This window comes from Camelus bactrianus, unplaced genomic scaffold (genome assembly GCF_048773025.1).
Source record: "Camelus bactrianus isolate YW-2024 breed Bactrian camel unplaced genomic scaffold, ASM4877302v1 HiC_scaffold_108, whole genome shotgun sequence".
NCBI classification, from domain to species: domain Eukaryota; kingdom Metazoa; phylum Chordata; class Mammalia; order Artiodactyla; family Camelidae; genus Camelus; species Camelus bactrianus.
In genome coordinates, this window is record NW_027413873.1 from 20,001 (window position 1) to 31,523 (window position 11,523).

The 11,523-nt window shown below is 53.8% G+C and overlaps 3 long non-coding RNA genes and 1 other non-coding gene across 4 annotated transcripts; 1 reads left to right on the forward strand and 3 right to left on the reverse strand.

Moving 5' to 3' along the window:
- Positions 1 to 557: 557 nt before the first annotated feature.
- LOC141576483 (uncharacterized) lies at positions 558 to 2,334 on the reverse strand. The gene is made up of 2 exons (XR_012504918.1): positions 2,194 to 2,334; positions 558 to 2,064 (listed from the first exon to the last, which is right to left on the reverse strand). It is a non-coding gene; the product is annotated as an uncharacterized LOC141576483 (long non-coding RNA).
- Positions 2,335 to 2,910: 576 nt separating this feature from the next.
- LOC141576485 (uncharacterized) lies at positions 2,911 to 5,136 on the forward strand. The gene is made up of 2 exons (XR_012504920.1): positions 2,911 to 3,050; positions 3,341 to 5,136. It is a non-coding gene; the product is annotated as an uncharacterized LOC141576485 (long non-coding RNA).
- Positions 5,137 to 7,500: 2,364 nt separating this feature from the next.
- On the reverse strand, positions 7,501 to 11,302 carry LOC141576484 (uncharacterized). Its single transcript, XR_012504919.1, has 3 exons — positions 10,553 to 11,302; positions 7,847 to 8,004; positions 7,501 to 7,708 (listed from the first exon to the last, which is right to left on the reverse strand). It is a non-coding gene; the product is annotated as an uncharacterized LOC141576484 (long non-coding RNA).
- On the reverse strand, positions 9,044 to 9,152 carry LOC141576487 (U6 spliceosomal RNA). Its single transcript, XR_012504922.1, has one exon. It is a non-coding gene; the product is annotated as a U6 spliceosomal RNA (small nuclear RNA).
- Positions 11,303 to 11,523: the final 221 nt, after the last annotated feature.

The following is an 11,523-nucleotide window of genomic DNA, read 5'->3' on the forward strand; positions in this document are numbered from 1 at the left end:
ATCGTGCTTTCAGGGAATTTCTCTGGCTCTTTTAATTGGGAGTGGTTCCTCTGCTTCTTCATAATGCTCCTATCTCTCTGGCACTGTGGCTTAAGGAGTATCAGTTATCTATTGGGGTCCTTAAGGAGTTTATGTATTTATCGAAAGCCTAGGCAGGAATAAAACTTTAAAAGAGAGAGGGGGATAGGGGGAGAGAGAGAGAGAGAGAGAGAGAGAGACAGAGACAGAGACAGAGGGGGAGAGGGAGAGAGGGGGGTGGGGGGCAGGATGTTAAAAGAATGGAGAAAAAAAGGTTTGAAAACAGTGTACGATCAATAATAGAAGAGCAAGTTGAAGCAGAATAGCAATTGAGTTGAGACGTCTTCTAAAAGCCTTTAAAAACAGATAGAAAAGATCAGAAAATAATATACAATTGTTTCAAAAGTAAATTTTTAAAAGGTAATCGGAAATAGAACAGATTTTAACAAAAGATAAAACAGAGGATTTTAAAAGACGGGAGAAAGAAAAGGTTTGAAGACAGTGTGTAATCATGAATAGAAGAGTCAGTGGAAGCAGAATAGCGATCGAGTTGAGACGTCTTTTAATAACCTTAATAAAAAGGAGGAAAAAATTCGAGAAACAATATTTGAAACCTGTGAATAACCAGTAACAGGAGATCAAAACCAAGAGAATGAAAAAGGGAAGGGGGTGGATGTTTAAAAATAATAATAATAAAGACTTGAAATGAAACATTTAAAAGGGATTAAAGCCGTAAACGTATACGACTGTTCAAAAGTAAAGGTTAAAAAGGTAACAGAAGGTAAAACCGATATAAAAGAGATTAAAAAAGAAAAAGGAAAAGAAAAAAAAAAAAAAAGAGGAAAAAAAAAAAAGGATGTGTTCTCCTGGAGACGGTGCGCTCTTAACGGTTTCACCGAGAAGTCTTTCTGTCGTCGCCCTGTTTCGTGAACTCAGCTTGCTGTTTCCGCGGGCCCTCCGTCGGCGCCCTCGTCTGTGCTGCCCTCGGTGCCTGTGGGCAAGTAGATCGCACCCCCTCCTGGCACCGCGGTCGGAGGGTGGCTGGCCGCCTGCCCTCTCCCGGCGCCGGTCGCTCCGCTGCTCTGTGCGGCTGTGTGCTCCGCCTCGGGTCGGGTCGGCGCTCCTCTCCGTAGGTGGGCTCGGGGGAGACCGTGGAACCGCCCCGCCCCTGCTGCGTTCCAAAACTCGGCTCCTTCTTAGTCTTGGTGGCGCGAGTTCTCTGAGGTACCGGGGCAGATATATAATATCTGCCTCAGGCTGAAAACGAGTCTCAGTCCTGCCTAGGAGGTTGCAGAGCCCCCGGGTGCGGATTCGAGTCTCGGCCCCGCCCCCGCTCCCGCCCCCGCCCGCGCGCTGCGCGCTGCGCGCCAGGGGCTATGGCGGCTGTGGCTGCGCCCCGCCTCTCTTCTCGCGAGAAGGGCCGGTGATGGCGCCGCGGGTCTGAGGAGATGGAGGCTACGGCGCCCCTCCCCCCAGGGCACACCGGCCGTGTTGCTTTGCCTTTCTTTCCCCGTAATGGAAAGAAAGTTGGGGGGGCGGGTTGTTCTGCTCTGTATCCCCTCCCGGCCACGGCGCGTGGTGCCGCCGCCACGGTCCTCCGCCCGGCTCGTGCGGCCTGTCCCGGCCCCCGGCTGCCGGCCTGCGACTCGGGCTGGGTGTCGCGGGGACCCTCTGTGCCCATTTCACTTGGGTCGGTCGGTCAAGGGGCGCTCCGGGCAGATCTGAGACTCGGAGGCTCCCCCACCGTCCCGTCGGCCTCTCCGTTGGAGAGGGGGAGGTTTGGCGAACGAGCCCTATTCCTCCTCTGCCGGTCCCTCCCGCACTGTTTTGCTTTTGACTCTTTCTTTTCTCCTTTTCTCCTACCAGATTTTGGGCGTCTTTGTCTTTCGAAGAGGGCGGTGTTCTGTCGGAGTTCCGCAGGTGGTCTGATTGGCCGAGTGGGTCCGTCGATGTGAGTTTTGGTGTATTTGTGGGAGAGGGTGAGCTACGAGCGTCCTTCTACTCCGCCGTCTTGCTTCTTCTCGGGTTATTTTTGAAGAGTAGGTGCTGGGGATTGAACCCTGGACCTTTATTTTTTGCATGCTAAGCATGGGCTGTACTGCCTGATCTCTAGACCCTCCCCACCGCAACCCCCCCCTTTCCCACCGCCTCCATAGTACTCGATGAATCTCCTACCTAGATATCCATGCTTCCTTGGAATAGGGCCGTCGTTTTCTTCATCGGATTGATGCACGTCTGTGGATTCGTCTCGTTTCTCTCCACTGCGGTGGGTGGCATCGGGGCGTGGGGTGGGGTGGAGTGGCGTGGGCTGGGAACAGTTCTTCACGTGTAGAGGTGGAGCGGAGCGATGAGGATGGTGACTGTTTCCCCGAGTGCTCGCGCCGGGTGATGGAGGCCTGTGGTCTGACTTGGAAGAGGACTCGGGTGACCAGAACAGAGCCTGTGTGGGGTCGTTGTGGAGGGAGGAACTCCACCCCCCCCCCCCAGCCCCAGCCAAGGCACTCGTACCTCATCGAGGGACGGTCGGCCGAAAACAAACGAAAGCTGTCAGAGGTTTGGGGGTGGGGGTGAAGTGTGTGTGTGTGTGTGTGTGTGTGTGTGTGTGTGTGTGTGTGTGTGTGTGTGTGTGTGTGTGTGTGTGTGTGTGTGTGTCTGTGTGTGTGTCTGTGCCTGTGTGGTGTGTGTGGTGTGTGTGGTGTGTGTGTGTGTGTGTGGTGTGTGTGTGTGTGTGTGTGTGGTGTGTGTGTGTCCCCGTTCCCCGTACCACGGTCTCTGGTCGAGGCCCCCACGAGCGGAGAAACGCACGCCAGGCCGTCCGTGCTCCTGGTTGTCCGGCCGCGTGTCCCTGCCACCCAGAGATCCCGAACCGTCCCGCTCGCTCCCCTGCCATGTGCCATGTGCCACCTTCCTGTCGGCCGGGCGCTATTTTAGACCCTGCGAAGAAGTCGACCGGACGGCCGGGCCGGGCCGGGCTGGGCCGGGCCGAGCCGAGCCGAGCTGAGCCGATCTGAGCCGAGCCCGTCCAGGCTGGGGTGGGTGGTGCTGGGTTCAGAGGAGTGGGGTACAAGCGGGAGGCGGGCGTCGATGGAGGGGAGGGGGAGGGGGAGGGGGAAGGGAGAGGAAAGGGGAGGGGAGGGGGAGCAGGGATGATGATGGTCTGGGGCTTGGCGTGTGGGGTGGGGGTGGGAGGGACGGTAGCCATCCTATGACTTTCTCTCCCTACCCCGCCTTTTGCAAGTCTGTTAGAGTGACAAGGTGGTGCTGGTTTCTGGCTGGTGCACACCATAGTGATTCTGTTCTTCTTTTTCCTGGTCTTTTTCAGGAACCCTCGTCCCGAGGGACTGAATCTAGTGCCCTGTGCTGCGCGGTACGACCTAGGGGTCGAATCTGCCAGGAGAGGACTTACAAGGATTTCGAGGATCCTGGAAAACTGCTACCATCCAGAATCCTACATGGATGTTCAAGATCTTGTGGATGGACGGACGGACGGAAGACGGATCGAATGGAGGCCCCGCCCCATCCCCTGGACCCCTTGGCCCAGGAGGATCGTGATGGGTCTGGAAAGGACTCTTCCGACGAGGGTCTCGGGATGGACTTTCTCTGTCCGCGGAAGGTGTTTCTGCACAAAGAGGAAGAGAGGGGCGTTCTCGGCCAGAGAGCCCGAACCGCCTCCTTTCAGGGATCCGCTCCAGTCAGGGTTGGGGTCGGGGTCAGAACGCAGCCACCGACAGCTCCCCTCCCTCGTCTTGGCTCTCCAACTTGGGAAACCCTCCTCCCTGCCCCCTCACCCATCTTCTCTTCAGCCGGCCTCCAGCTTCCCCGTGCCAACCACCTCTCTCATGCTGCCGGACTTTCCTCCTCCTTGGGCTGCCAGGAAGCTCTCCCGCTCCTCCACGTGCTTTGGCTTGGAATCCCTGACAAACACAAGCGGTGCTGGTGGGCGGGGCCGCGGGCGGTGGCAGAAGGACTCCCTTCATCTTATGGGAGCGATTTTTATCTCCATAGAGGTGGCGATTGAGAAAACACATAAAATCACTCAGAAGAATACCCATGTGTAGTATCCCTGACCTAGATCCATGTCTGTCTGTCTGTCTGTCTGTCTGTCTGTCTGTCTCTCTCTCTCTCTCTCTCTCTCTCTGCCTCTCTCTCTCTCTCTCTCTCTCTCTCTCTCTCTCTCTCTCTCTCTCTCTCTCTCTCTGCCTCTCTCTCCATTTCGCTATTCTGTGTGTGTGCGCGCGCGCGCGCGCGCATGCGTGTCTGTCTGTCTCCCTTGTCTCTCTTTCCTCTCCTCTCCCCTCCTCTCCTCTTCCCTGTTCTCCCCACTTCCCCCTCACCCCTCCACTCCTCTCTTCTCCCCTCCACTCCTCTCCTCTCCCTCTTCTCCTCTCCCCTCGCCTCTTCTCATTTCCCCTCCCCTCCCCTCTTTTCCCTCCTCTCCTTTCCTGTCCTCTCCCCTTTTATCCCTCCTCTCCTCTGCTCGCTCTCTCTCTCTCTCTCTCTCTCTCTCTCTCTCTCTCTCTCTCTCTCTCCCCCCTTCACTTCCCTCCCTCCTCCCTACCCCCCCAACCCCTACCTTCACAGGGCCTCATAGATTGCAATCGGTTTCCATGAAATGTGATGAAGAGGGAATGAATTTTAGAATGATATCCCCATGCCATCGAATCCTTCTTCCCCAGGGATAGCGACTTATTTGTGGTCGTGTTTGTTTTTGTTTTTCTTGTTGTTTTGGGGCGCATCGAGGGCGCAGGAGGCGTTGGGAGTGAGGGTGATGTTTCTCTTTCTGTCTGTCTCCTCCTTAGGACGGATTTTAAGAGGAGGGAGGACTCACAGAAATCTACCATCTTGTCTCGTACTGCAGCTGTGTTTGAGCTTCCTATACGATCTGGGCGGAACACTCCCCACCCTCACCTCAAGCCGCCATTGCCGCCCCCTCAGCCCCCTGCACCCCCGTCCAGTCCCACACTTGGGGCTGTGGTTGGGCATGGGGGGATGTTGGCGGGGTGGTGGTTGGTGGGGGGTGGGGTGGTGGAGGAAACCAGAAAACAGACCACTGTGGCACGTGGGTGACTGGGGCTTCAGGGTGAAGGAGGATGAATAAAATGGCCGGAATTAGGCTAACGGATTGCTTCTTCTTTTTTTGGCGGGGGGGGGGAGGGGAGGATCATTAGGTCATTCATTCATTCATTCACTCATTCATTTGCTGGGGGGGGTGTCATTCGGTTTCTTATGCTCGCCCTGAAAACGGTCAACTGTCCTGACTGACTGGTTGCTGCTCACGGTTCCAGGCCTGTTGTTGAAACTGGAAGCTATCGATCTTACTGTTTCTACTGTATTTCACTCATTGAAAGTCATCATCATGCTGGGTCTCTGAGTCTTTCTCCGAGGAGAAGGTCGGTCACGGGACTAATGACCTGACAAAATAGCCTGAGTGACCAAGAAGGCCACACCTTGAGTGCTTATGAGATAACGAGATCTAACCACCAGCCTCTATAGAATGGGTCACCTGGAGGCATCGTGACACCATTCTGAGTCTTCTGATGAGAAAACGATTCTGTGGATGGTGATCGATGCCCGATTGTTTGAGCTATGGCTCTAGAACCACCCCACCCACTCCATCCCCAAGGTGGGTACACAGTTTTGAAGACGCTAGCCTGCTGTGAATCCCCTTTGCCCGGCAGAGTGATAAAATGGCCTCTTTGCTTCTAAGCTCCAAGACCTTGTCTCTGGATTCTTGGGCTCGTCGGGGACGGGGGCCGATCTTTTGGCAACAAGCGTGCTTCAGAAACAGCGGATGCCCGAGAAGGACACTCTGCCTCTCCCTCTTCTTCCGGGCCTGAAATGGGGAGGAAAAAAAAAATCGCTTCCCCTGGAAGCTGGAGTCCGGAGCCCGCCATCCGGAGGGACTTCTGGCTTGGCCTTCTCCTGGGGTGGGGGGGGAGGGCACGCCACTGCACGTGTTCTTTGTCAACTCCCTGTTTCTCTCTTCTCGAGTTATCTCTTTGGGACGGCTCCCACACTGGGTGAAAACAGACAGACAGGCTGGTATGTCTCCCTACCCCACCCTTCGCCCCCAAATGACTGATCTCCTGTCCCATCAGAATCACCACTTGTTTTCCAACGTGGCTTTCTTGGATCCTGGAGGACTTGTAAAGGAAAAGCCCAGCTGGGCTAACAAGCTAAAGTCACAAATCTAAGTGTGATAAGTGTCCGTTTACTGATCTAAGTTCTGCTGGGCTAGCTCGTAAATCTGAAGTTTAGTGTCAGTTTACTGGGCTAACAAGCTAACTCGTAAATCCAAGCTCAACAAGTGTCAGTAACGTGATCTGTTCCAAATTGATAAGCTCCAGTGTACTGATCCTTTGCTTTTTGTTGTTTGAGTCTTATTGGCGAATAGACCCATATTTGTAATTAACCCTATGAAACCTCATGTGCACGTCTTGGAGGTGCTCAGAGCTTCGGAGCAGAAGCCCCTCTGAGCCCGCCGGCGTAATAAATCTGAGTACTCCAACCCTCAGAGTGGTGCTTGTTTCTTGGCTGGCCTGTCATTTCCGTAACAGACTGATATCAACTTAGAGCCAAGATGGGCGCAGAACTGAAGGAGCTTCTCGGCTGGCCTAAGAAGCCTGTCGTCGTGATGTGGGAGACATTCTTTACGAGGGACCTATCTGATTAAGTGCTTGACCGCCTTTTGGACTTTGAACCAACTTGGAGATAGGAACTAGGATGAGAGGGCACCCGAAATAGCTCAGCAAACTCTTCTCCATCCTTAGAAGACAGACAGACAGACAGAAAGACAGACAGACAGACAGACAGACAGAGTGTGTGTGTGTGTGTGTGTGTGCGCGCGCGCGCGCGCGTGTTTGTGCGCGTGCGGGGGTGTGGGAGAGGGAGGAGATGACGTCAGCGTACTGGACACTGTTTCAGTGACATGGGGAGTGCTGTCAACTAGGAAGGAACGTCATGTATTCTTCAGCCTTGTGTCTGTACAGGTGGGTACACTCAGGGTTCCAGAAAGGATGGGATATTCCTGGCAGTCGTCTACTGCCCTGGCATCGAGGGCTGGCTGGCTGGCTGGCTGTCATCCAAAGTGGAGGCTCTCGTGAAAGGGACGGAACCGAGTCCCGAGGAGATGCCTCCTTCACTGACTTTCATGCAAACACAGTGGACCACAGCCTCCGGAAAGAGGGTGGGTGGCACACGTGGCCCCAGTCTGTTCTGTCCATTCGGCAAATGGCCTGGGTTAGGGGAAACCCAGCATGGCGACCATCCGACAGGCCGACCCACCGACCCACGGACGTGCTCGGTTTCTCCCAGCTCCCTGGATGACCTCCCCCACCCACCCCCACCCCACCCCACCCGCATTCCTTCACCCACCGTGGTGTCTGGTGTCAGGGCACTTGGAAGATGACTCCCATTGTTCAATAGACAGGGGCAGGAAGATTCCTATAGGACCGCAAAAACAGTCAACTGGCCATACATACATACATACATACGTACAAACTTTTTGTCCCCAGAGGCCTCAGACCTCCTCTCTCTGGACCCGCTGAACCCCAGTAACTGGCCCCCATTCAACTGCCACATAGTAGGGGTCATCCAGACGTTCTTGGGATGGTAGGTATGACTTCCAAAGGGGTTGAAGCCTTCCTTCCCCCGCTGCAAGCCTGATGCCCTCAGCATGGCCAGGACACTGCTACAAACAAACAAACAAACAAACAAATAAACAAACAAACAAACACACACACACCACCACCACCACCACCACCACCACCAACAACAACAACAACGACAACAAAAGACAAACACATGCGTATGTGACTTGGGGACATACTTTCCGCAGCCTCCAGGGACGAAGGCACTCGCTTCACTGGGTAAATCCTACGAGGCTTCACTAAAGCGCTTGCCAACTTACTTCTCAGAAGGATCGATCTCTGCCCCCATCACCCGCCATCATCAGGCAAGGTCGTCAGAATCCATGGGAGGTATAGACTAGAAGAAGAAGTAGAGGAAGGAGGAGGAGGAGGTGGAGGAGGAGAATCAGTGACATGAGGTGTGTACGACTTCTTGTCTCCAAGAGGATTGAGTTTTAAATTTTTTTCTTTTCAGATACAAGGGAAAATAAACTTTTGTTTTTTCCCCTTCCTTTCCTTTTAGAGGCGGACACCCACATGGTAACTATCATACCTCTGTCAGCAGAATGGAACCCTTTCTCTTTTTCTCCCTCCCTGACCCTTCTGGGATTCAGAAATCCTCCGTGAGGATTTTTCTATTCTTGGCAGCAGAGTTATTAGCATCATTGACTTGGAGGCAAAAACTTAGGTTTCCATTAAACTGGGATAGACATGCATGGATAAGAGATACTAGTGCTACTCGTTTTCCTTAGGGTTCCCCTGTGTCTGTGGGGCGTGTGTGTGTGTGTGTGTGTGTGTGTGTGTGTGTGTGTGTGTGTGTGTGTCTGTGTCTGTGTCTGTGTCTGTGTCTGTGTCTGTCTGCCTGCCTGCCTGCCTGCCTGCCTGCCTGCCTGCCTGCCTGCCTGTTTATTGTAGGAACTCTCTGTCAATGGAAGTATAGTTGACTTACAATGTTGTGTTCATTTATGACGTACGGCATAGTGATTCACTTATTCACACACACACACACACACACACACACACACACACACACACACACACGTATACTTTTTCAGGATAGGTTATTACAAGCTATTGAACATAGTTCCCTGTGCTAGACAGTAGGACCTACTTGTGTACCTAGTTTGTATAGGGTGGTTTATATCTGCTAATCCCAAACTCCTGATTTATCCCTCTGCCCTCCCCCGTTCCTCCACCCTACCCTGTCCCCTGTGTTAACCATCGGTTTCTTTTCCATGTCTGCGAGTCCAGTCTGTTTCTGGTTTGTAAATAGGTTCCTTGGAGTCTTTTTAAAATGGAGTTATTTATGTATGGATGGGTGTCTTGACTTACTTTCAGATCCCATCTAGAAGTGATGGCATAGGATATCTGTCTTTCTCTGGGTGACTGACATCACTAAAGCTACGGAACGCTTCACGTATGTGTGTGTGTCGTCCACGTTCAGGGGCCGTGCTGATCTTCTCTGGATGGTTCCCGTGTTAGTCGATGTGCTGTGGCAGCAAGCGCTTGCCTTAGGGTTTTTGTCTCAACCTGAAAGCCGGCCCGGAGACTGAAAGTCTTCTAGTTGCCTCCACTATCTGCCTAGGACCATCTCCACGAACGTTTCCCATTTTCTCTCACCCTTTTGTCTTGGCATCATTGAGTACTAAAATGCTCCGTCTCCTGAAGCCCTGCAGACTGAAGCTGGGCAACGGGAGGTAAACGTCAGAGAAATGGCCACAACAGCTCCTGTGGAAACCATCCTAGGGCCTGTTTTTGGAGGAGCCGCTCAGAGAGTTGAGCCGAACACCCCAGGACATCATCAGAGGCATTTCATACTGCTCGAGCCGTTTCGATGACCCCGATGTGTGGAAATCTCCTACCAGACTGACCCCCTACTCCCGGCCCTGAATCTGGTTTCTCATCTGCTCCAATGATTAACCTTTGTGCTGTACTTTGGTTTTCCACACAAGTGCCTCTTAGGCGATACCTGACTGCTTGCTCCCTAGGCCTAGCTTCAGAAGCCCATCGACACCACCGCCTCCTGAGACGAGATACTACAACTGTTTCCTTGAACAGACCTGTTCTCAGAACTAAGAAACTGGGTCCATGAAACGCAGGCCCTCTAGGAAACTATTCCCTCCCTCCTGCCCCCACACCACACGCACGCATGCACGCTCAGACGCACGCACGCACCCACGCACGCATGGACGCACACGCACAGTCAACAGCCCAGCTTTTAATGTGTAAAACTTCCAGGGAAGTTACAGAATAGGGAAATGTTGGGGTCCAGAGTAGGCTGCCCCAAAATGTGCCCGATGGACTATGCTGAATGAAAGGGACTTCACAACTGGCCAAGGGGGAGGGTATAGGTCAGTGGTAGAGTGTGTGCTTAGCAAGCAAGCACAAGGTCCTGGGTTTAATCCCCAGTACCTCCGGTCAAAAATAAATACATAAAATCGAATTCCTCTCCCCGCCCCCCCCCAAAAGTATACACTGCTGTATGTCAACTCTGTCTCAATAAAACTGGAAGAAAAAAAGGAAAAAAAAAATGATTTAACAAAAGAAAGAAAGAAACAAACAAAGAACTGCCCGAGGCAAGAGGAACACTCTGGCCCTCCTTTCTGCCTCCCTGGAAGCAGGGGAAAAAGAATTTTGTTTTTTTAAAGTCTCCCATCCCAGAGGAATCTATCAAGTCAGAGGTCTGCTTCCATGCCCTTCCATGATTCTCAAACGGTGTAGTGGGGTTTACCCAGATTAGGAAAAGGAGGGGACTCCTTTGGCCTGAGACCAGGCGAGATTCTCCCCCTCCCTCCCGCCTCCCTCCGTGCAGTTGGGACGGGGTGGCCTAAGGGTGGGGAAATTGAAACCAAAGAACAAAAGCCGTTCAACAGAGAGGAGCCGGAGGCCAAGTCAAAGGCTCTGACCTGAGCACAGAGCTTTCTGCATTTGAATGAAGCGATTGAACGAGGCCCTGCCGAATGGATCCTCCTGACGTCCCCGCCCCCGCTTCCAGGAGACAGTCAGTCGATTTGGGACCGATCGGTGGAGAAGGCCTGGGAGGCGGCGGCGGCGGCGGCGGCGGCGGCGGCGGCGGCGGCAGAAGCGGCGGCGGGGGCGGCGGCGGAAGCAGCGGCGGGGGCGGGGGGGGGTGGTGCGCGGGCGGGGGCGGGACCAACGGTCGCTCCAACTCTGCCTGCCTGCCTGCCTGCCTGCCTGCGGGGCTGAGGCCTGAGGGCCACGCTGGTTCCTGCCACTCAGGGAAACTTCTGCGGGTGTTGCCGAAAGATCGCCCTCCCCCACCCCGTCCCTGACGAGCCAAATAACCCAGAGACAGGGTCTTAGAGTTTAGAAGAAAAGAGGCAGCTTGATTGCTTTGCTGGGCAAAGGGGACTCACAGCAGGCTAGTGCCCTCCAAACTGTGAACCCGTCTTGGGGTTGGGGTTTCATGCTTCTGTGGACGAACAGGTTGGAGCATGAAAGGGAATCACAACAGGCGGGAGCACAAAAGGTGCTCATGATCAACAAGGGTCTCTGATGAAACTTCCTCCTAAATCTGGATGAGTGTCTGGTAACATGGGACCTCCTGGTGGTCTAGTAGGTCATCAGCCCGTGACCTTCTTTATCTGGTCAGACTCACCCGGTGGCACCAGCGCCACGGAGGAACTCGGGGTGGGGGGTGGGGGGTGGGAGGGGGCTGGTCGTTCTCCTGAGCTTATCCTCCCGTGACTCCCTTCCTGGGGAAAGACTCAGACGCCAAACATGATTGTCAAGTTGAACGATCAGAGGAAGGTCAAATCAAACAGTTAGAATCGACAACTTTAGCTGTTTTTAACAGTGGGCCTGGAGCTGGGAGCGGTGTCTGGTCAGTCGAGTTTGCTGATCGTTCTAAAAGCAA